We start from the raw sequence: 25,645 nt of genomic DNA, 5'->3' as shown, positions 1-25,645 counted from the left end.
TGTCTTCTCACCTTTATCCCCTGACCCCTACTCGGTCCCTCAGCTGCCTGGTGCGTAGAGGAAGGATCCACGAACGCTGGATTCTCTTCATCAGAGTCCGAGGCAGTGAATCGGGACACTGTCGTTCCCGGGACGGGATGTTCTCTGAGTCTTCTTATCTAAAAAAAAAAAATTTTTTTTAATGTTTATTTATTTTTGAGACAGAGGGAGACAGAGCGTGAGTGGGGAAGGGGCAGAGAGAGAGGGACACGGAATCTAAAGCAGGCTCCAGGCTCCGAGGTGTCAGCACAGAGTCCCACGCGGGTCTCACGAGGCTCAGACTCGGGAAATGTGAGATCATGACCTGAGCCCGAGTTGGACCCCAAACCGACTGAGCCCCCCTGGGTGCCCGTGAGTCTCCTGTCGTAGTTCTCTTTCTGGTCTTCCCCTCCGTGGTGGTGCGGTGCCGACACGTTATCTCCCTGGAGGCTGCAAGGGGCCAGTTTTCTAACGCCGTCACCTGTTTCTCACCAATGAAGCTTTCCCTTATCCACTGTTGGTGCGATATATTTTTGGTATATTTATATATATTATTTATATTTATATATGACCGTGATCTACTCAAGACTCCAGTCTGAGTTCATTTCTAAGGGAAACATGGGAGTCAGATGCTACCACGAAGAAGCCAGGGACCAGCCATGCCTGGGATAGAGACATACTGTGGGATGATGGACAGGGGACATTCTGTGGGACAACGGACAGGAGACATTCTGTGGGACAACGGACAGGGGACATGCTGTGGGACAACGGACGGGACATTCTGTGGGACAACGGACAGGAGACATTCTGTGGGACAACGGACAGGGGACATTCTGTGGGACAACGGACAGGGGACAATCTGTGGGACAACGGACAGGGGACATTCTTTGGGACAACGGACAGGGAACAATCTGTGGGACAACGGACAGGGGACATTCTGTGGGACAACGGACAGGGGACATGCTGTGGGACAACGGACAGGGGACATTCTGTGGGACAACGGACAGGGGACATTCTGTGGGACAACGGACAGGAGACATTCTGTGGGACAACGGGGACATTCTGTGGGACAACGGACAGGAGACATTCTGTGGGACAACGGACAGGGGACATTCTGTGGGACAACGGACAGGGGACAATCTGTGGGACAACGGACAGGGGACATTCTGTGGGACAACGGACAGGGGACATTCTGTGGGACAATGGACAGGGGACATTCTATGGGACAATGGACGGGACAATCTGGGACAACGGACAGGGGACATTCTTTGGGACAACAGACAGGGGACAATCTGTGGGACAACGGACAGGGGACATTGTGTGGGACAACGGACAGGGGACATTGTGTGGGACAACGGACAGGGGACATTCTGTGGGACAACGGACAGGGGACAATCTGTGGGACAACGGACAGGGGACATTCCGTGGGACAACGGACAGGGGACAATCCGTGGGACAACGGACGGGACATTCTGTGGGACAACGGACAGGAGACATTCTGTGGGACAACGGACAGGGGACAATCTGTGGGACAACAGACAGGGGACATTCTGTGGGACAACGGACAGGGGACAATCTGTGGGACAACGGACAGGGAACAATCTGTGGGACAACGGACAGGAGACATTCTGTGGGACAACGGACAGGGGACAATCTGTGGGACAACGGACAGGGGACATTCTGTGGGACAACAGACAGGGGACATTCTTTGGGACAACGGACAGGGGACATTCTTTGGGACAACGGACAGGGAACAATCTGTGGGACAACGGACAGGGGACATTCTGTGGGACAACGGACAGGGGACAATCTGTGGGACAACGGACAGGGGACATTCTGTGGGACAACGGACAGGGGACAATCTGTGGGACAACGGACAGGGGACATTGTGTGGGACAACGGACAGGGGACATTCTGTGGGACAACGGACGGGACATTCTGTGGGACAATGGACAGGGGACATTCTGTGGGACAACGGACAGGGGACAATCTGTGGGACAACGGACAGGGGACATTCTGTGGGACAATGGACGGGACAATCTGGGACAATGGACAGGGGACAATCTGTGGGACAACAGACAGGGGACATTGTGTGGGACAATGGACAGGGCACATTCTGTGGGACAATGGACGGGACAATCTGGGACAATGGACAGGGGACAATCTGTGGGACAACGGACAGGGGACATTGTGTGGGACAACGGACAGGGGACATTGTGTGGGACAACGGACAGGGGACAATCTGTGGGACAACGGACAGGGGACATTCTGTGGGACAATGGACGGGACAATCTGGGACAACGGACAGGGGACATTCTGTGGGACAACGGACAGGGGACAATCTGTGGGACAACGGACAGGGGACATTCTGTGGGACAACGGACAGGGGACATTCTGTGGGACAACGGACAGGGGACAATCTGTGGGACAACGGACAGGGGACATTCTGTGGGACAATGGACAGGGTAGTGAGTACAAAGAGAGGGGAAGATGGAACCTTGGATGGCACGCTCCAGGCTCCCATTGGGTTTGGCCAATGGAAGGCAACTGTAGAAGATTCGAAGATTCAAAGATGGCACGGGAGTGAGTCCGAACACTGATCTCTTGGATCGCTCCCTTTAGATGCTTTTAGGGTAGGCCTCTCCACTAGACCTGCTGATCCTGCCAGGTGGCCCTTCAAACTCACTCTTTGGGGTCCCCTGTGGCCAGGATGTCACTCCTGTGGTGCCAGCCCTGGGAGACTTCACTGCTGTTGTGTTTTCCCTAGGTCCTGTATGTCCTTCATTAAACTTACTCACTGGTGTGGTTCGATGTCCCATCCATTTTCCCTGTGTCGACACCAGGGTGAGACGATATGATGTCTGCAACGTGCCTGAAAATGTCCCGGTAATGGGGCACCTGGGGGGCTCAATCAGTTAAGCGTCCGACTCCGGCTCAGGTCATGATCTCACAGTTCGTGGGTTAGAAACCCGTGTCAGGCTCTGTGCTGACAGCTCAGGCTGCAGCCTGCTTCAGATTCTGTGTCTCCCTTTCTCTCTCTGCCCCTCCCCTGCTTGTGCTCTGTCTCTGTCTCTCACGAATGAATACACATTAAAAAATTAAAAAAATAAATATCCTGGGGTGAGCACCTGGGCACCAAGGGGACACACGCTAACTCATTGGGGGCGGAGAATGAATATAACAAGTACGTCAAATGGCTGTTGAGGTTGTGTGACGTGCGCATGAAAATTCATTATTCTCTCCATAATATTATTAATAAAAAGTCATTAGCAATCCAGCCCTTCCCCAAAGCCCAGATGGTTTAAAGGACAAGATCTTTCAAAATGTGAAGGCAAATGACATCACCTTGCTATTTAGATTATTTCAGAACACAAAGAAAACTCAATCTCTCGTTAATTTTATAAAGTCAACATAACTGCACCCAAACCTGACTCATGGCCCCCCTGAAGGCCCACTGTAGCCCAATACTACTCATGAATGTTTAATGCAGAAATTCTAAGTAAAATATTAGCACATTGGTGTGGGCTGAATTGTGTTCTCTCCAAACGCCATGCTGGAGTCCTAACAGTGTGGGACCTTATTTGGAAATAGAGTCACTGTAGGTGTAATTAGTTAAGGTGCGATCATCCTGGGAGAAGATGGGCCCTTTGTCCAATATGACCGATGTCCTTAGAAGGAGAACATGCACATGTGCACACGCACACACATAATGTCACATGGAGGCAGAGAGAGAGGCTGGAGGGTGTGGCTCGAAACCAGGGGCGCCTGGGCCACCGGAAACTGGGAGGGGCAGGAGGTCTTGGAGGAAGGCTTCTCCGAGTCTGGAAGAAGTAGGCACTGCCAGCACCTGGGTTTGAACTTCCAGCCACCGGAACCAAGATTACAAATTTCTGTTGTTTTATGCCACCTGGTTTGTGGTCATTTGTGATAGCAGCTACTGGAAACTAACACATACATCGAATCAGCATTGAATAAGATTAATATGATATGCTCGAGTATGGCTTATTTTAGGAACGAAAGGGTAGTTTAATATTGGGAAATGTATTAATATAATTTATCACATTAATTGTTCCGAGAAGAGCGTATATAAAATCACCTTGAAAATAGGGATTTGATTAAAGTTACGGCCGCTGAGCCCAGAAAAATGCTCACATGCCTCTCCTACACACAGAACGTCCTGTGTTTGCCCATCTGGAGAGCCTGAGGACATCTGAACAACTCTGGGAACAAACACGAAAGAGGAAAAACGACCCACAGAAATGCCCGCAAACCAGGAGCTTTGTGAACGCCAAACATCAGGAACGGTTAGAAGGCGTGATGAGTAACGTAGCCTCATAACCACACCAAACGTAAATTCCTGGAGGGGAGCGTATGTGCTATGCAATCGCACATGAAGCAATCTATAAAATTTTACTGAAAGATATAAAATGAGACAAATGGATGGAAGGATTATTAACTCAATATTATAAAGATGCTAATTAATCTAAAAGTGCAATCTTGGTCAAAATCCCCAGATGAGTCTAAAGGTTTTCAGGATGAGTAAACGAACAAATAAAACATTTCTGATATTTTTGCACTCTGGAGGGGAACTTGCTCTAATAGATATGGAAATGTTTCCCTGAGTCCAAATGAAGGCGGGGCGTGACTGGGTTGGAGAGAGGACGGAAAATCGGTGAAACGGAGCACGAGATCTACAGCGCTGCCTGCGAGAACACCGGCTCTGTAAGGTGGGACGTAAATTTCACGTGGGAGGCTGGGTGACCCAGGAGATGGCAGTGGGGCAGCTGATGGAATTTGTAGGGAAAAAGGTAAATCGAATCCTTAGTGCCACCTGCAAATCAAGATAAGTTCTGGATTAATTATGTAAGAAAATAATACATGAATACATCGAAACGCGAAGAATGAAAACAGGTGATCTTTCCCTGAAGCCGTAGGGGGAGGTACGTCTGGAGGCAGAGAGGCAGAGGCTGGCGGGAGCGGCGGATGAGTACGTCCTGTTGCACGGTCACGGCGGGGAGGGGGGCAGTCTTTAGAAGGGGACTCCTCTCCCTGTGCCGGTTTTCTCATCTCTGAAAAGGGGTTGTGGGGTTACGGCAAAGATGAAATGAAATGACGTGTAACCTGCTAAGAACGGGGCATTCGAGAAACACCTGGTGTGTTCATGCTTACGCGACAATTAAAGATTATGCACGACGAAAGGACCCCGACACATGGACACACGTCAACGGGACATTTGCGCTGCACAGGATCGGCCCTGTCTCGGGCACAGCGTTTGGAACGTTTATGCGTTCGTTCCCTTCGTGGAGGCCGTCCTGCACGCCCCCTGTGCACCAGCACAGCCATACACATGCGGGGAGCGCGAGCAGTGAGAAGGCCCCGTGACCGGGCAGCACTGGAGAGCCAGCACGTGGGAGCGGGATTTGGGCTCGGCCCCGGGAGGCTTTTCCGTCCGTCGCGGTGCTCTGCTCTGGTGTACGTGTGTACACAGCCTCCCCGTGCATCTGGCTTTTCCTCCGTGAAATGGGGCCGTAATAGCGGCTTGCGGTTGGGCTGTTACGAGGGCTAAGTTAATATTTGCAAAGTGCTCAGAACAACAGTGGGAACACAGAGAACACTCTGTCGGCATTTGCTGACTGGTAAATACATAAAGTCGTTTGCTTTTTCAAATTTTAACGTGACTTTTCTCTTCTGCATTTCCAAGAACGTGACTTCTGTGCCGGTGGCCTCGAGTATTCATCTTTATGAAGGAGGGAGATCAGGATGTGACGCACACTAACGGGAAGACAGAAAAGGAGCACTGACTAGGGTGGCACGTGAGCAGTGGCTTGGAAGGTCACGTGGAAGAGGTCTCACCTGAGCCTCCGTGGCCCACCGTGGTCTAACGTTGGAGGGGGGCAGGTGATGGTGCCCTTTGTGCAGAGAGGGAAGGACCCAACCTCCAGGCGGGGAAGAAGGGAGCCATCCCAGAGGCCCCTCGGCCACGGGGTGGTGGGGGGAGCATGGGGAGGATGGAAAGGAGGACTGCCTGCACCTTCTCTCCCTGAAGCGTATCTCCCAGCTCCTCCTCCCTGAGGGATGCTCCCAGCTCCTCCCCCTGAGGGATGCTCCCAGCTCCTCCTCCCTGAGGGATGCTCCCAGATTCTCCTCTCTGAAGGAATGTCTCCAGCTTCTCCTCTCTGAAGGAGTGCCTCCCAGCCCCTCCTCCCTGAGGGATGCTCCCAGCCCCTCCTCCCTGAGGGATGCTCCCAGCTCCTCCTCCCTGAGGGATGCTCCCAGCTTCTCCTCCCTGAAGCATGTCTCCAACTTTTCCTCTCTGAAGGAATGTCTCCAGCTTCTCCTCCCTGAAGGGGTGGCAAGGAGAGCGGAAGTGGCTTGGGCCAGCACAGTGTTCATGGGGCTCAGTGAGGAGCCGGCTCACAGATTGCCCCAAACCCACAGGGGCGCAGACTTGACCAAGTGGCTGTGGAAACTCCACGGTGGGGAAGGGAGACCTGGGCTGGGCTCTTCCAAGTGTCCTCGGGTCCCGGGCCGTGCAGGAAATAGCTGAGTGTGTCGATGTCCCCGGGGCACGGCAAGGTGGCCCTGCAGTTCAGGCTGCAGACCAGCCGTGTCCCAGTCCCATCTCCGAAGGTGGTCACGTTCGGCGGGAGCCAGAACGAGGCCAGGGTCGCCCCAGGGTCTGAAGACACAGAGAGCCTGGGTCGCATGTCACACCAGCCTGGAGTGTCAGCCTCGACCCTCACCTGAGAGCCTGGCAGCACAAGTGGCTGCCTGGCGGGAGGCTGAGTCCTTCTCCCCCAGGAGCATGCACCCCCCACGCGTGCCCCAGCAGGGCGCCTGGACGCCACCGCAGCGAGTGGCAGGGACGCGGCAGCATCTCCTGACGTCCAGGACTAGGCTATGGTTAAAGCTGGCCGAGCCACCTCATCTTTGCCTTTCTTTTACTACTTGCCATCTTTGCTTTATTGTTTATTACTTTTACTTTGTTATTAGTTATTCATCCCCCTACCAAGCAGAAGACTGAATCCAGAAAAGACAAGATAAATAGGACATAGTTTCTCTGAAACTCCAGTTGGACTGAGAAATTCTCCAAGCTTGTTTTGCAAAGGATGAATGTATTAACATGAAATCCCTTAATTATAAGTAAGACAATGCGTGTGTAGAGGTGGACGCCCCTCTGAGCTTCCGGTGTTCCCTCCATGGGGCACCGGTGCTCCTGGGGAGGGTGGCCTCTTGGGGGCCTGGCTGTGGGTCCCCCTGGGAGTCCAGTCCCTGATAGTGGGGGACAGGTCACTCCCCCTACGTTAATGGGCATAGATTTTCTCGACGTAGGCGCCCAAGAATGAGCAAGACATAAACACACCAAATACACTGCTTGGCCATCAAGCGATCAATCATCCCATTAAAAAAAAAAGGCACAAAACAAGAAATGTAAAGATCTGAACTTAGAGACAACGCAATTCCCTGGAATGGGGAAGGGAAAAGGAGGCGTGTATAGAAATAAGAAGGCAAACTTACCACCCAAGTGACCCAGTCTCTGAACTAAAATGTGTTGAGAAAGTCGACAGAAAGATCAAAATGTGTGTGTAGTTGGGAATGTCCGAGAGCAGGGAGCAGGAATTAGGAAATCAGAACATAAGAAAGTGTTGTGGAAGGTGGCAAAGATCATCCAAGCCGGTGTGAGTGTTCGGAGAGCCCGGAAAACGGGGTGAGATTCGTCTTCAAAGTTACGACATGAGGGAATTTCTGCAAAATGAAGAGGGACGTACAGACGAAAGAAAATTCCACACAAAAGCCTCGACAGGGCCACATTCGGTGGTCTATGTGGAAGGCTGAAACTTGGAGATGTCCGCACCCCCCCCGATCATCTCTGGAGGGTGGGGTCTTGGGTCACCCCTTTTATTGATCTACTTTCTGATTTTTTGATGGTGTCATTGGATTCCGTGTGCCATGAAACACTGTGAGAAGAAACAACGAGCATGAAATACAGCTGAAATATAGCTGGCCCTTGAGCAGCCCTTCTCACCCTGCACAGTCGAAAATCCGGGTGTAACTTTCGGCTCCCCACAACTTAACTACCGATAGGCTATTGTTGACCAGAAGCCTTACTGATCACGAGCAGTTGATTAACACGTATTTTTTGTGTTACATCTATTATATACTGTATTCTTCCAATAAAGTAAGCCAAAGAGAGTGTTGTTGAGAAAGTCATGAGGCAGAGAAAGCACGCTCACGGCACCGCACTGTATTAGTCGGAAAAACTTCGTGTGCGGTTGGACCCGGGCAATTCACACCTGTGTCGTTTGAGGGTCAGCTGTGATTGGCCTGGGGGTCTGGGGGTGAGCACCTAGGAGGAGGACAGTCAGGCTGAGCTCACTGAGCTCCTGGAGGAGGGCAACGTCTCATTTCCGGGACTGGCAGGCCTCCCTCTGTGTGAAGATCTGCGAGTGCTGAAATGCCACTGGCCACCTTGAAGGTTTTGACTGGTGGGTCCACTCTGGCCCCAGATCCCTTTGGATATTTCCGCTGTGTCTGCTGGCACAGCTCTGGGTTCCAGGAAGGGCCCTTTTCTGTCTCTGGAGCCCCCGGGCAAGCAGGGCCAACCTTCCCGGAAGAGGGGTCCGTGCTGGGCCCTCCCGGTGGGGTTTGCCCCCATCACCCCGGCTTCCATTGAACTCACACAGTCTGTTCTTTTTTTAATGTTTATTTATTTATTTTGAGAGAGAGAGCGAGCGAGCAGGGGAGGGGCAGAGAGAGAGGGAGAAAGAGAATCCCAAGCAGGCTCCACATTGTCAGCTCAGAGCCCGATGTGGGGCTCGAACTCCGGAACCTCGAGATCACGGCCTGAACCGAAACCAAGAGCCTGACACTTAACTGACTGAGTCTCCCAGGCGGCCCCTGCATAGTCAGTTCTGAGAAAGGATGCGCTTTAGTTTACAAAAGTATTATTCCTTTCAGTATTCAAAAACTTGGTTTTGCAACACCAGGACTTTTTAAAAAAACTTAATGAATAATTCATTCTTGAATTCAAAATTTCGGGACTTTCCTGGTGACATATAACGTGTCGCTCTTCTATTATTTCTTGTAGATGATCCAGTGTCATTGAATTTCACTGTCCCGAGGGAACGTTTTGGGAGATTTGCCTGGAAATCACATCTCAAGTGAAGTTTTAATATAAACCGCAAACAAAGAAGACAAGCGACTTTATTATATTAAGAGATCATTTATTCTATACATTTGCAGAGTTATCTGTAGAGTCTCAATTTTATAACCATCTGCAATTTAAACGAGGCTCCTTTTGTTGAATCGTAATGAGCCAGGCCACTGTGAACCCCAGCTGCTGTTTAGATTAAGACAATGCCTTTTTTTTTTTTTAATGAAACCTCCCCCTTGTCTATCCCACAGTCCAGATTCCATTTAGAGAATCCTGAACAAGACCATGGGTATTGTAACGTTGTCTCACTTCAAGACGCAAAAGGAGTCTGTTTTTAAAACAGCAAACACCAGCTGAAGGATCGCGCGGTTTCACAACCTAATTATAAACACTCCGTGATCTCTGAAGACACAGCAAAGCAAATAAATGCATTTCTTTGGCAGAGGAATGGCGTCTTTATAGTAAAGTACTGCGTGCTAGGAAGTAATTAAGGCAAAGCATTCGTTCTGATCCATCATGCTAACGCACACCGGGGCTGCCCTTGAAAAACATATTTCAGCTCTCTGCACTTGGGAGGGGGTGGGGACCTGAAAGCCAAGTGGCCCCCGGCCCACGGCTGGGCCCTGGGGCTCTCCTGATGAACACAAACTCTTCGCAAAACACCCACCGCCGTCAGAGCCGCCTTGCGAAGGTGACGGGGCAAGACTAAAGCCCGGTCCTCCTCGCTGCCATCGGGCGCGAAGACAACACCATCCACATCCCAGTGACCAGACCCCGTCCTGGCTTTTCCACGATCCTGCTTAGCCACTCTTTGTCTCCGTGCGTCTGCATGAGGTAGGCTGGGACTCGGGGTCACACTGCCCCTGCGTAGGTGTCCCATTTTGCAGATGAGGAAGAGGGGCCTGAGTGGCCCAGGAGAGGCCCCTCGGTGACTCAGTGATCCCCCATGGCCTCTGCTATTCCCGCCTTCTCCACCGCCAAAGCTGCCTGCACATTTCTTTTCTTTCTGTGTCGGTGCCCACGCACGCACCCACACACACCCACACATGCGCACGCATACGTGAATATGGACTCACATACACGCACGTAAGTGCACACACACGTAGTCACGTGCACACGCATGCACAGACTTGCACACACGTGTGCACCCCCACGCACAGACTCACACACGTGTGTGCTCACACCGGTATGGATACACACAGAGCATAGATAGACGCACGGTGCTTTTCAGATGAAAGTGTTACAGACATTGTGAGGCCATAGTTAGAGGCCTCATGACTTTATTATTTACTCTGTTAAGTGTGTGTTAATTTATCGTATGCCATTATGCCGCAGTCCAGCTGTTACAAAGTGCACACCGCACACATCTGAACTGCAGAAAATCGTAATGAAAACAAAAGTAAGGCCTGCAGGTCACGGGGTTCCCTGCGACTTGCGTGTTTGCAGAATCATTTTTGGCGGTCCCCTCGTGCAGATCTTTGCGTTGCTAATGATCGAGTTCCACCGGCCACGTGTACCGTTCTGCAGGCAGGCTCTCACCTGGAAGTCAGTGGGGACCCCTGTGCCTGTCACGGCTGCAGGCTCTGTGGCATTCCGGAGGAGCCGATTTCCCTCAGTCCCGGTTGTCCCAGAGGAGGGACGTGGGCCCCCAGCGGCCCCTCCCGGTAGATGGCACACCAGCGCCCCGGGGACCTCCCCTGGCTGGGGCGCGGCCCGGGGTCCGCCTGTCTGTGTGGCCGGCCGCCTCCCCGCTGCTGGGCCTCCTGGGTGGCTTTGCGGTCACAGGAGCACGCGGTGAGGGCCTGGTGTCCCATGCGCGTCTCTGTGCACCTCTCTGGTGACTCCCTTCACCTACGTGACAGGAGGAGAACTTTCCAGGCATTTGTTGGAAGACTCTTTCGCGTGCTTGTAAATCACTCCCGGAAGGGTGTCTACGGGGGCACGCGGCTGACAAGGAGCAAGCTCGGGTCACAGTTCATTCCTTGTCCTCTGACCGTGGAGACCCGTGACTCCCTGCACAAACGGCCATCAGGCTGGCTCCCCTTTCCCTCTGTTGGGTGGCCTCTGGGCGCGGGCGCTGCCGGGACGCGGGCACACGGTTGCCGTCCCCAAGTATCGGCCGTGCCCCCAGGAAGGCTCCGCGCCCAGAGGGTTGCCGACACCACCCCGCAGCCGCACACGCAGGTCGCGTTTCTGAACCGGGGACACCTTTTGGCCGGACTCCCCGGTTGGATCCACCCGTCACCGCCCATCACTTCGTAACGTGCCGTCAGCGAGTCAGAGCTTCCAACGGAGGGATCAGCCTCCACGTCACGTCAGGGCTCGCGGGCGAAGCGCGCTGTGGCTTGTTCTTTGCTGCAGAGCCTGTCTGAGCCTTCACTGCGCTAATGTCAGCGAGGAAGACGGAGACACACGGCCCTTCCCGAGCCCCACAGGCTCAGGTTCAGGAAAAGTCCTCTGCGGAGCTTGAGCAGCGCGGGGCCTCTCTGGTCCCAACCGTTTCCGTCCACGGCTCACGTTCGTCTTTACTTAGATCTCGACTCGATACAGTCTTTGAGAGAAAGTTCAACCTTCCCACTTTAGGGCACAAAACAGTCATTAAGGATCAAAGTTTAAGAAAGGAAATTCTCTGAAGGTTTGTGACCGCTTTTTTGAGAACTTTCTACGGTCTTGGACTGAGTCTGTGTCTCGAATTCAGGCCCTCCTAGTCCCAGTCGCCGCAAATACCAATTACCCACACCACTGCCCGGGATCAGGAGGCAGTGGGGGGGTGCCGGAAAGCCGCTGGCCTGGACGGTGGGACACTGGTTTCTGATCCTGGTTATGCCACTAACTAGTTGTGTGACTTCAGACACCTTCCTCACCTTTCTCTGTTGGTTTCCTCGGCCATAAAAGAAGGATGCTAATCTAGACTCTTTGGGGACTTCTGCTTCGAGGGGGCCGGGAAAGGATTGTTTTATCCCTCGATCCCACTGGCGGGAGCTCGATGCGCGCCCCAGGGCCTGCGCACCTCCTGTGCTGAATGTGGGGATCGGAGGACAGCGAGATGCCTGCCCCCGCCACACCACGGGCCCGGGACCCGCCATGCTGGGGCCTCTCAGGGGCTCCCATCGCAGGAAGTGACTGCCACCGTCACCTCACGACTTCGAAGTACATCGCAGCAGCATCTTGCACACCTTATGTGTACATAATTTCATTAATAAAATGCCTTAAAGGAAAAGAAGGACGAAGAAAAGGGCCCGGGACGGTGAGCCGCGGGAGGTGGGGCGTTCGTGGAAGCAGACCTCGGTTCCTGATTTCTGCACGGGGCCAGATACTCATTCCTATGAGCAACCGAAGTGTAATATTTTCGGGTGGTTTTTCTCCTGATTGAAACAAAGCAGATGCAGGAGAGCGGCATCCGATGCGGTCTCGTTTCGCAGCTCGGAAGGAGCTCTTTGCTGAACGTCCGCTTTCCAGCAAGCTGAGTTCTGATGTTTCCACGCTGGGAACAACTGTCCAGTTCGCTCGGTCGGCGGTTCTGACCGCGTGTCTCTGCCTTGCCCCCCCCCCCCCCGGTGCCCCCTCCCTGGAGGGTCTGCTCCCACCCCTCTGTGCCCCTGCTGTACCCCGGCTCGAGGACCCAGCACGTTTCCATCTCAGTGTCCCGGCTTCCAGCTCAGGTGACGCCCGGTCTCGATGAATAAATGAGGGGGTCAACACACACATCCTGGCCCTATTCCGCGAGGCACAGGCTATCGATCTTAGGGTGCATTTTGACATTTCCTTTGGAAAGTACGCAGATGGGATCTGCTGGTCTGTCATTGCGTCCCTTGGAGGGCTCATCTGGCGTCTGCGGCTGTGAGCCCTGACCGGTCCCGACTGTCCTGCGTCGCCTGGCTTTGAGCGCCTTCTTCTGGTCACGGTGTAGGTTTCTGGCATCTGAACTCAGTGTGAGCACTACGGGGTCTGGGTTAGAGGCCACCGGCTGAGTCACCAGGCGGGCACCCTGAACCCAGAGCCTGGTAAGTTCCCAGTTTTCATCAATTAAACTTCGCCTGCACGGGCGCCCTTCTCTCCTGCCGCAGCCCCCACAAACCCGCGGCCAAGTCTGTTCTTGAAGACTTCCCTCTGATATCAGTGAGTCAACCTTGCCGTTCTGTAGGGCTTACGTCTTCCCTTGGGTTCCATGTTGTAATTAGTTTCCTGGGGAGATCGGGGAAGAGACTCTGCCTCTAATTATAGCTCAGAAGGAAATGGGATGTGGTCACGATGCGGCAACGACGCCGGGATTCTCATGCGCTAGAACAGTCTCTGGAGAGGCCAGCTGCCGGCTCCCATGAAGGCGCGGCCCCGGCAGATGCCTCTCCTGGCCAGGAAGGCTCAGTGGGCTGGTGGTTTGTGAGGAGCCCGGAAGTACCGTCATCTTCCCAAACATCCCCGCTCTAATTCCAGTCCCTTCTCGTCCCCAGTCAGTGCCCTACTTTTCAGGTGAGCGACCTGCAGAGGCCTTGAGCACACGCCCCACCTTTGCTGCAACCCAACAGCCCCGGGACCAGACACAAGAGGGAGGAGTCTCAAATGTCAGGCGGTCATAGAAGCTTCCCATTCCATGGTCACATTTAAACTGGGAATTTTTAGCTCTGAACTTGTTTTATTTTTGTTTCTCGTCATAATTGGAAGCCGCCAACCTGCTCATCGGAGCTCGAATTCCCCATGCCATCTTCGTGGCTTTCAAATGTAGCAGCTTGGTCTGCCGGAGCCTCGGCTCCCCAAGGAACTTTCTTCTACGTGCAGGTGATGGCTTAAGTAATGGCTTCCACACTGTGCACCATTGAGGGCCTGCGTCCTGTCCCCGGGGGGTTAAGCCGCCTGGTTGTGAAACTGTAGCTTTGCTACCTGTGGATGTTTCTGGTAACAGTTGTACTGAGGTTCTTCGTTGCAGGTGACGGCATATATCCCTGCTAATTGCAGCACAAAGGGATTGGCTTCTATAGATTGTTCAGGACTACTGGCTCCTCGCAGAACTTACGGGACAGTCAGGGAACCAGAGGGGAGTGGTTCCGGTGAGAAGCAAGCCACCAGGAGAGATGCCCGGCTGCCAGGGGACGAGTCTCGTGGAAACCCCAGTTCCCCTCAGCAGCCACGATTTGGGCCCAAAGTCATAGCTTTCCGTATACATTTGTGCTTGAAGAGCCAAAGGCCTTGTCTGGAAGATCTGATGCTCTGATCTGCCTGCCCACGGCTGCACCTTTACGTTGTTGGCGTCTGTTTCACAAGGCTAGGGGCCGTGTGGCTGGATCCAGGGCGCACCAAGCCCTCACCCTGAGCTGTGCTGGGACGTGTGGCACACGAAGGTTTGCCAGGAGGGCTGTGGGTTCCAGCAGAAAGAGCAGGCCTCTGTCCAGGCCAGCTGCGTATCAGCGAGCGTTTCCGGAAGACCTCTCTCCTCACCAGGTGTTGACCAGGAGGCTGCCTCGTGAAGATCTCTTTGTGACTGGTAAGCAGTTCTGCAAATGTGAGTTCTGTCCACACGACCCCATGCCCACACCTTCCTTTCCTCTGTGCTTTTGAATTATAAGATACAAAAGCTTTATTAGACATTTGGAGCTAGATGCTCACTCCTCCTGCCCTCCGCTTAGTGGATAACGCCTCCAGATGACAAATCCTGTTTTTCTTGATTTGAATATCTATAGTATGTATATTTTTCATGCACCTAGATGAGCCCCATTTGGATGGGCCTTATTTTATTTTGCACATACTTCTGAAAGCAAAATGCAATTGACTTGTAATCATTGGAAACTGCTTTGTCTATTATAGCACCAAAGACTCATTCAATCAATGACAACTTCCCAGTTTGTGATATTTATATAGGAGGCATGAGATAAACTTGTGGGGTGTTTGCATTTTGGTGTGTGTCTTACCTGAAAGTCTGGAGAAACAGAGTCAAGATACTGTGGAAAACTCGGATTTAAGAATAATCTCAACGGATACGGGAGTCCTGCTCTGCTGGGCACTTCCTGACTCACCTCGGGGGAGCCCTGGGGTTTTGAAGCCTGTAGTTGGGCTCACCTGGGCGAATGAGTCCTGGCTGCTGTCCTCGGGCGGGTAGGCCCTCTGTGGCCGTCTTGCTCCAATGTTTGGATTCAGGTTACGATCGGAAGGGAGATCCACCGAGGGCAGGAGCCCTCATGATGCCACCTGGAGAGGGGATCCTTCCTCCCAGCCGCACAGTGAGCGTCTGTGAAGATGAACTGTGTGTCTGCAGTGGGGCTTGTGCAGGAAGTGAACGGGCAGACAGTTCCCCGGAATGTCCAGGGGCTTCTGAGCGTCCCCTTGGATCTGCGCGGATGATGGAGCCTGTGTGCTGGCTGGAAACGGGGGGCATTTTCCCAGTGTGATGACGCCCTCGGGTCACGGCACAGAGCACCATTCGAGGAACGGGGGGGTATGGGTGGGGACAAGTCTGGAGCTGGGCGGACGCAGTGGCCCAATGCCCTCTTCCTTCGTCGGGAAGGCCACTGCTGTGCCGCTGAATTCTGTTCTGCATTGTTCATGGGCTTTGGCCTCAGGCTTTACAGTGTCACTGCTTCCAGTGGTGAACTTGGGCCCCTGAGTCGGAGCCTGGGTCCCAGACACCCCGGGAGCCGGCCCGCAGGTTCACGCCCAGGGAGGAAGGTCCCTGTGTGTCTCCTGCTGGGCTCACAGGCCACAGGCCTTCCCAGACGCCCCGTCACTGTGGTAGCTTGCCCTCGAGGTGACCCGGCCACCCCGATAGGTGCCATCATACAGCAGAATCCTCGCTGTTGCCACCACCTATATTTCCCTTTAAATCTGTCACAACACTGTGCACTCCGTGTGGCCGGACGGCAGCCGAGGTGTGGCCTGAGCCCGGCCCCCCATCAGCACAATTGCTCAGATGGTTGTGCTGTCATTTCAAGCTGAGTGGGAGCCTGGCCTTCACCCACAGTGCGAGCTTGCCCGGAACAGGCAAAACGCAGCCTTTCGCAAAGCCACTCGAGCATTTCTGAAAATTAAAGGTAGAGGGTGGACGGCGGGACGTCGCGCTCTGGCCCAACGAGTTGTTCAAAAGACGGTCATCACCTGTTGCGTAAGAAGCAGAGAAGACGCGTCAGAGTTGGCTGGTCGTCCACGGGAGTGAATTTGCATGTGCCGCCGTATACGGTCTTCTTGATCAACTTGAAGTATTTCCAGAATCTTCCAATTGGTGGTAAATTTCACTTAGAAGAATACCTTTTTAGAAAAAGTGTATTTATTTATTTTGAGAGAGATAGAGAGTGCACGCAGTTGAGCGGGCAAGGGAGGGAGGGAGAGAATCCCAACAGGCTCTGCACTGTTGACACGGAGCCCCGCACCGGCCTCAAACTCACGAATCATGAGATCAGGACCCGAGCAAGATCAGGAGTCGGACGCTTAACCGACTGAGCCCCCCAGACGCCCCTAGAAGAATAACTTTTGAATCAGCATGATTACACTAATAGTTGCGGCAAGAATGACACATGGTACTTCCTTCTTTTGTTAATTAGCAAGGTCAGGAAGCGGTCAGCGTTTGCTATTGAGTGTAATACTTTGGGGACTTGCTAGGAAACAGTTGCGTTACCTGATGGTTACGGCCTTGACGTGGCCTGGCTTTGGTCACTGCGTGTGCACAGAGCAAGAAAAGGGTGAGACGGGAGGGGGCCCAGTTGCTGGACGTCCTGGAAGGAAGGAGGGGTGGGTGGTGGGCGGGTAACCTGCATGGACAGAGTCCGGGGGGCGGACTCACAGCTGGGATGTGGGAGCCGGATAATCCAGGGCTCGGATGTGGTCAGCTCGCCGGGAGGTGGAACCGTTTCCGGAAGGGGAGGGTCTGGGGCTCCTCAGATCTGGAGGGAAGATGGGTTCCGAGTCACACGGGTTGAACATGAGGTTCCTGTGGGCGTTTGGGGAAGCTCTCTAAAGACTGGGGGGGGGGGGTATCGGAGCCTGGAGCTTGTGGGGGGTGAGATCCGGGCCGGAGCTCCCGGGTCTCTACTCCTGCCGGTATTCAGGGTAGCCTGGCTTCCTGACAAATTCTGCTCCCTCCGATTTCTTTTCCACAGAGAACATTTCATGCGAGGACCTGTCGGGCTCTGGGCTGTGATTGACGTCGGCATTTTACACGGCATTGTGTGTCATGGGGTCTGTCAACTGTGACTCAGGAGGAGACGCTCGTGCCCCGTGGCACGTTCCCGTCGTGGTGTCGGCTCCGGGGCCCCACACTCTGTGGCTTTTTAGCTCTAAGTGCACGGTTCGCTGTTTGTGTTTTGAATTCGATGTCTGCACGTCCACAGGTGTTCTACTTTTATTCCCAGCTGGGAATCCCTCACACGACAGGCACTAAAAACCGAGCTGCCAGGAGGCAGCTTTCCTGGCCGGTGTTCAGCTCTTTCTGAGACGCATGGGATTGATGGAAGCAAGTCAACAGAACCTGACAGCCGCTCAGCTGGCCTCTAGTGGGCTCAGGGGCTCCTGGGGAGGGGCCATAGCTGCAGAGGGCCTTTGTCTTTCTGTCTGCCTGTCTGTCCTCCACCTGTGATGACAGGTGAGCGGGTTCATCAACAAATCAGGGCCAAGGCCCCAACCAGTAGGGCAATCAACCAGCGGCTGTGCCGGGGCCCCCGGGACTCAGGTCCTCTCCTGGAATTGCCCGGAAAGCCACATGTGAACACTCACTGATGGACATAGCTGGGAAATAGGACAAGATGTGGTCTTTCTCTGCAACACCCACAGACCGCCTCTCACAAAAGAAGGGGCAAGGAACGAGGCAAGCCTTCCCCGTCTGCCTCATCACAGGTGTATGCAGCCCGGCACAGAGACTCAACTACCCACTGGCCCCAGCCTCGAGGCCTCACTCCCACTCACAGCCAATGTCAAGGCCTCTCCAGCTTTCCTGTCCTTGGCGGCTCATGGAGAAGATTCGCCGGCCGAGAAAGGGTGGTCTGAGGCTGAGGGTCAGGCAGGGTCCCTGCCTTTGTGCGCAGGGCCGATTCTGGGGAGTTTGCGTACTGAGAGCGTGCTGGAGAGGCTTCTCCTCCCGTGCTCCGCAAGCGTCTCATTTGCAGTATTCCTTGGCTTTCGGCATCATTTCACGGGCTCCGGTCCCCGGCCCTGACTTCCCCCAGCTTGCCGCAGACAACGGCAAGGTCGATGCACCATTTAACAAGCAGACGTCTTGGAAAGCCCGGTGATCTCTCACAATCTTCTGGAACTGTTCTGACCGTGTCTCCTGGCGCCTGCTGGCCACATTAACTAACACATTCTCCTTCACATGGAAGGAAAAGTCAAGTGTGACTGTGGAAAAATTTTAGGTAATTTTGCCCTCTGCTTTTGCTGCCCCTGAATGTGAGACGGGAGGCGTTGCCTAGAGTGAAGTCATCCAATCTGGGAGTCCCCGTCCCTGACCTGTGCGCTTGGTGAGATAAATAGTCTTGTTACAGACACAGACAGGACTGTTCTGCCTTTGTTGTCTGAGTTACATAGCACACGGCAGAGCCCTCTGGTTTCCCAGGGTCAGAGCCCAGTTCTGGGGATCTCACTGCGGTCCTTCAGTCTGGAGGGTGTCTTGTGTGTTAACTGTCCCTCCCGGACCGCCGGCTCCTTGAAGACAGTGCCACAGACGTGGTCTCCCTCGTCGCCCAGCAGAAGGCTTCACTTGGATTGGATGCTGTTTCAGGGGTGGGTGAGTATAATCGCTAAGAACTGTCACAGAGCAATTACAGAAAGCAAGGATATTCTACCCTTGAAATTGCTGAGAAAAGCCAGCACTCACCTGCTTACCTTCAGCTGATGCATCGTGGTTCATTCCTGGGTTCCCCTGCTGCAGCGTGTGGGAGATTTCTACCTCCTGGCAAACACCACTCATCCGATTTAATCACCTTATGACTTGCTTTGCATCTTTTAAACATCTAATTGAGGATAAATTCAGGTTTGAGTGGATCAGTGGAGGCTTCCAAGGAGATCGGGAAGCTGTCTGTCATCCCAGGATGTCTGTTCTTAAGGAAACAACACAGTCCCCGCCGGGAGGAAAGCTGGATTTGATTTCTGCAGATGCAAAGTACGTCTCTGGACAGATCTCAGTGTGGACATTCAGATCTTTGCTGACTATGTGAATGTCATGAATGACATTTTTTTTTTTCAACGTTTATTTATTTTTGGGACAGAGAGAGACAGAGCATGAACGGGGGAGGGGCAGAGAGAGAGGGAGACACAGAATCGGAAACAGGCTCCAGGCTCTGAGCCATCAGCCCAGAGCCTGACGCGGGGCTCGAACTCACGGACCGCGAGATCGTGACCTGGCTGAAGTCGGACGCTTAACCGACTGCGCCACCCAGGCGCCCCATGAATGACATTTTTAATGTTTTTACCATCATCACTTTGCCCAAACACCAACCAATTCATTACAGTGGCAATGGAACCTTCAACGACATGGGCCAGTTTCGTGTGATTCCCACTTCCCGGAAGTGAGGGCTGCCTCTGTTTTTAGGCTTTGTGCCCCTGTAGGACGCTCTTCCCACGCCCGGGACGTGGGAGCGTTTGGAGAGAAGTTTCCAGGAGAGCCCTGCAGGAAAGCCCACCTTGTCTGGCCCTCTGGTCCAGACTCCTTTTTCCTGAAATGCGGATAACAAGGCCAACCTCAGACGAGCGGCTGGAACGACGTGGGATCAGAGACCCCAACACACACCCCTGGGGGTGGGGAGACCTACTCGGTCCAAGAGGTACAGTTGTGGGGCGGCCACCACAGAACAGCACCCTCGCCCAGAAGGCGTGGCTGATGCCACGTCAGCGTCACCAGCTTTTAAGCTCGAATTCACTGGTCGGCCCTTGAATCGCTCCTTGTCAGTCGAGGCCGGCAGCTGATGGGGTCGGGCGTCCCCCATGGAGAGCCCAGTAAGACCGTGGCAGTGACAGCAACCGTGACAGGTGCTGTGCCCTGTGGGCTAAAGACAGCACCTGCATTTCCTTTCCTCTCCAACGAGGAGTGTTTAACCCACAGTTTAACTGGAGTAACTTCCCATTAAATTGGAACTCTATCCGATAATCTACCTGCCTAAAAGTTAGACGTACGTTTATCGTGTGCAGGGACAGACATCAGCAAACACGGGCATTCCAGGCAACTGCTGCGTGCCCCCGGCTGCTGTGTCTCCCTTGGTCCTGGGCTGCTGAGTAGACCCTCGCCAGCAGGGAGGACCCCCAGCTTCTCGGCTCCGTGCTCCCGTGAACGCCCGTCTCTCGTCCCCCTGGGCTGCCCTCTGCCTGGTAGATGGTGGGTGCTCCCTCCGTGTAGACGAATCATTAGACCTTTCCTTTGTGAGGAGTGAGACCTGAAAGCAAGTGCAGGCACGTGGACAGTCCTGCAGGAGGCTGGCTGAGCTGCCCAGGCTGCAGTCCTCTGTCTTCTGAAGGGAGCAGCAGCTGCCGTGGGCAGACACACTGTCCAGACCTCCGAGGAGAGATGTGAGCAAGCCCGTCGAAGAGTAAGGTGCACTTAGAAAGCATTACTTTGCTCTAAGCAAATTAAAAAAGAATTCAATTTTCCTATGCAAATTTCTACATCTTGCAAAATTTTTCAGCGCCCAGGTGGGGCAGTAGACATTTCCCCATGGACAGCTCAGTGGAGTAGCTAATTCTTGCAGCCTCTGGGTCTGCTGGGATCATGGTGTGTGTGTGTGTGTGTGTCTCCAGATCCTTAGAGGCCCTCGGGGCTTTTTGCCCTTTGCAAATACCTTGGCAGTCTCTAGGTGAGGAAGAGGTGAGAATGGTCTAAATTAAAATAAATATCAAAAGGAAAACAGGCTGACTTTATGGTGTCAGATTCCAACGCTTGGATACAGCGTGTGATATTTCTGACGTGCTCAACAGCCACTTGTACGTGAATGAGACAATCTGACTTGGAGAACGAGAACAGGTACCTGCCCTCAGCCAGAACCCCACCAGGAGCAGGTGCATTGCAGTAGGGAGACTCCCACCCTCCTTCCACCAGCTTGAGTGGAACCGACCACTCCTCACACAGAGAAGAAACCTCCGATTAAGCCTAACTACGTAATTGTCCCCATTAGGGGACGGGGCAAGTTAAGTATTTGGCTCTGGAGAACTATCCTAACGGCTAAGGAGAAGAGGGAACAGAGAAGCATTGTTGTCTTTATGAAAGTTTTTTTTTAAGTTTTGTTTTGATGCTTATTTGTTTTTGAGAGAGACAGCTCGAGCCAGGGAGGGGCAGAGAGAGAGGGAGACACAGGATCCAAAGCAGGCTCCAGGCTCCAAGCTGTCAGCACAGAGCCCGACGCGGGGCTCGAACCCATGAACCGCGAGGTCGTGACCTGAGCCGAAGTCGAATGCTTACCGACTGAGCCACCAGGCACCCCAAGAAATGATTTAGAAGCATGTTTTTGTTTTATTTTAAACAAGTGATGCTTATTGTGTCAATGATATGTATTGTGTAAATTAACTAACTAGAAGCCAAGGTCTTGGAATGGGGGCTCTGGGGATAATGACAGGGCAGTTTTCACAGACTGGTTAAGACAACTGATTAAGGGACATTTTAGCAGAGACGTGAACACAACGGGGGATGGTCATGCTGGTGCCTGGCAGGATGTGCTCCAGGTGGAAAGGCGAGCATGTGCAAAGGCCCCGAGGTGGGTGGGCGTTTGGCACGTGGGGGGAAGATGTAGGTCTAGAGCTGGGCTGAAGGAAACTATCTGCTGAAGCTGATGCCTAACGTTTATTAGCGCTCAGCGTGTGTTGGAAGCTGCCCTAAATGTGTGATGGGCGTAGACTTGCTTGTTTCCAGGACAACCCCGTGAAGCAGGTGGTGCTATCATTGCCTCCACTATCAGATGGGGAAACTGAGGCACAGAGAGGCGACGTACCCAGTGGAGGGTCGGACAGTGAGTAGCAGAGCCTGGGTGGGACCCAGGCGGCCGGCTCCAGTGCTCTCCTCTCTGAAACCCTGTGCCCTGCAACGATGCAGGTTGCCAGGAGATCTGCAGAAGCCCTCCCCCCCCGCCACCCCCCTGCCCCATTTCTCATGTGGAGAAGGGGGGGTGGGGTGAAGAGGCCTTGAGCCTACCCACTGTCCCTGGACGGACACTGTCCTCGGCGGGAAACCAAAGCTCTGCGTAGCTAAGGCCGCCTGGACGCCCTCCACAGACAGCTGCCCAAGGCCGCGCCCTGTTATCCTGTCCGAAATATTTACGGGGCACAGCCTGTGCCAAGGATGTTTAGGGTGTTGCCAGACAGGCCTGAGGGGCCGAGGGGGAGTGGCCCCAGCAGGTGTGTGCAGAGAGGAGCAGACGGCACCCGCCCTGGGCTCCTGGGAGCCCGCAGGGGGGCATCTTGTTCTTAGCAACCTGGTGGCAGGCCGGTGGGGGGGGGGGTGGGGGTCTCTGGGCTCCACGTTTAGCGGAGAGAACCGGCCCGTCCCCACCTCCGAGAGGCGTCACCGCTGAGCAGCAGAACCGGGGCCCCATCCCTCAACTCATCGGGCCCCAGACCGGGGCGCCCAGGGAAAGGGGGATTCTCGGGCCTCCCTGCCCCTCATTGTCCCCGACTGTGGCCCTGGGAGTTCCTGCTGAGCAAGCCCCAGGACTCTGGCTGAATCTCCCCGGGAGTGATGCCACTTCTAAAGGTGAGAGGGTGAAGGGCCACCTGCCCGCCCAGGTGAGGCGAGACCGGGAGCCGCTCCCCAGACGCGGGGCCTGCGTCTACGCGGTAGACCGCATGTGTGACCCGGGTTATAGGTTGTAAGAGAACCGCGGGGAGGCTGGGGGCAGAGGTGGAAAACACCACTGGTGTCGGATTTGGAGAAAAACAAAGTTTGGCAGAATTCAGCTTATTTCATTACAGTAAAACCAACACATTACTCTGTGTGAACGCCCGGCCGGTATCTTCCCTTACATTAATAAGCCTTTTATTAGATTATGTAAAAGACAACAGTGTTTGTCATTAACTTCCCCATGAATCATTTGAATAATGTTTGTGGTTACTGAGCTAAAATCCAACCTTTAAGCGTGTTGTGATGTATTTTTGCAATAAAAATATCAAGTTCATTTAAACAATTACTTTTTAAAACACTGTCTCTCCCAGTGGGTTTTCATTGATCAGATTATGAAAAGGCAATTGCTGTCCTGATTGTCTCAGTAAATCCCAGACACGAGGCGGATAAAACGATCATTACGGTGACTCACTGGCCAGCCTCAAACCCGCACGCCCAAACTGGGCTAGATTACTAGTAAATTGTGTTAAAAGGCTGCAGAAGGAAATTTATAGTCCGCGTGAAGAACAATAAAACGCTGTATTTTGAGGGATTTAAACTTACAATATTATTCTCTGAAAATGGATGTTGGCAGTATTTCCGAATTGTCATGGTAATAGAACATGTCTTTTCTATATAGTTCTATATAGAAATGGTCTTTTCTGAGAAATCCCATCCTGACCCACTGCCTTTCTGTCCCAGCGCGCGGGGAGGGAACCGGCCTGGGAGGCGTGCCCTTCGGCGACGGCTTCGAAGGATGGGCTGTCTGCCCGATTCTCCGCCACGGGCCACCGCGTGACGGGGGCCGTCCTCTCTAGTCCCCGTGGTGACACGTGACCTGGAAGACGCCCCGACCCCCGGGGCCTCTGGCCGGGAGCTGGGCCTCCGGGCTGGGGGACGTGTCAGTCCACGTTCCTTACACCAGCTGTCTTGGGCCAACAGGTGTGCGAGTGAGTTCAGGGAGGAGATGCCCATAAATCTGGGAAGTGGCCTCACTGAGGTGTTCGGGGAAACCTGTGCACTCGCTCCCGCGTTGGCCTGCTGGGCCTGACGGGTGCCCGTCCCGCAGCGGCTGCCACTTGAGAGGGAAACAGACGCGGACACAGGTACCTGAAGACAGGGAGGGAGGGGCGGACAGGGCTGTAACGTGGGGCCGTGGGGACACGCCTGAGCTGAAATGTAACAGAGACACTGTTGTACGTGCTCCGCGTCTGTGGGCCCACCGAGCCCCGTGACGTGGGGGTGTCCCGGGGCTCCCCTACGAAGGCTCAAAACGATGCCAATGGATTCTCTCATGTTCTGGAGGCCGAGTGGATCCTGTGGAGGGTCCTTCCTGCCTCTTCCAGCTCCTGTGGCCCCAGGAGTCCCTTGGCTGGTGGCTGCGTCTCCCCAGTCTCTGCCTCTGTCTTCACGGGGCGGCTCCTCTGTGTCTGAGTCTCTCCTCTCCTGCCTCTAATAACGACACTTGTCATTGGATTTGGGGCCACCCAGACAGTCCAGGATTGTCTCATCTGGACAGATCCTTAGCCTAATCACCTCTGCAAAGTCCCTGTTTCCAGGTAAGGTCACCTTCACTGCTACCGGAGGTGAGGACTCAGACACATGTGTCCCAGGCCCTCACTGGGCTTAGAGGAAACCCACAAATCTGTTCCATTTGTGTTTGAGATGCAGGTACCCTTAAGGCAGGAGGCCTCGTAGGCACGTGGGCGACCCGTGCAGAGGGGGTCCGGCTCCTGGTGTGGAGACGTGGCCAAGGCAGAGACCAGCAGGGTGGTCAGCCTGCCACACGCCAGGATGCGAGGTGGGGGGCTGAGGGCTAGTTAGGAGGGGAGCCGGGGACGTGCAGAATGGGGGGGGAGGCGTCCGCGCTCTGTGAGGGGCCGACAGTCAGCAGACCCCGCCCCCAGTAGGAGGGGCCTGGGCGAGGGCTGCAGAGGAGGGCCTGGAGGGGTGCAGTCCTGCAGGCGCTGGGTGGGGACGGGACACCCTACAGTTGCCCCCAGGGAGCAGGAGGAAAGCCCACCGGTTGATGAAGTGAGGACTGGGACAGTCTGTGCTGGGAGGGCGGGGTCCCCCTGACTGCTCCCCCCCCCCCCCCCCCCCCCCCCCCCCCCCCGTCAGTCTGAGTGAGTCGCGCAGCCCCAGTGACCCTGGGCTCAGCACACCCCCCTGCTGTGCGCTTTGGGGGAAGATGGTCTGCAGGGCTTCCTCCGGCTCCAAGATCCAGCGGTTTGAACTCCTGTCTGGTTCGCAAGCCCACGGAGGCCGGCACATTCTGCCGGAGTCAGATTTCTGTTTCTAAAGCTAAGTTCGTACTTTCATATGTCACAGAGGAGGGCCCTAGGCATTTCCCCACTTTCTTGTCTTGGAAGCGATCGTGAGGAATAAGATGAGTTCTAGGTGACGGTCACCTGTGTCCCCACCCTTCTGTACCATGTGAACTTGTGACCTGCCACCGGTTGGGTTCGTTAATAGGCGTTCCCGTGCCTCGGACAAAGGCCATCGACTCAGCTGTGCTTACGTGGTTCCGGGCTCCAGTGATGACGGCAAAATGGCCCATACATGTGCCGGTGAGCCGAGCGCCAGCTCTCTGCCCTGGACCGTCCACAGACATCCTCGCCGAGACCTGCAGGCGACTCGGTGGGCACAGGGGTCCGGGTCTGATGGCGCCACCCCGTCACATCCCGCGACTGTCCCCGCAT

The sequence above is a fragment of the Leopardus geoffroyi genome, chromosome D2, assembly GCF_018350155.1.
Source record: "Leopardus geoffroyi isolate Oge1 chromosome D2, O.geoffroyi_Oge1_pat1.0, whole genome shotgun sequence".
Classification (NCBI taxonomy): domain Eukaryota; kingdom Metazoa; phylum Chordata; class Mammalia; order Carnivora; family Felidae; genus Leopardus; species Leopardus geoffroyi.
This window is presented reverse-complemented; position numbering follows the sequence as displayed.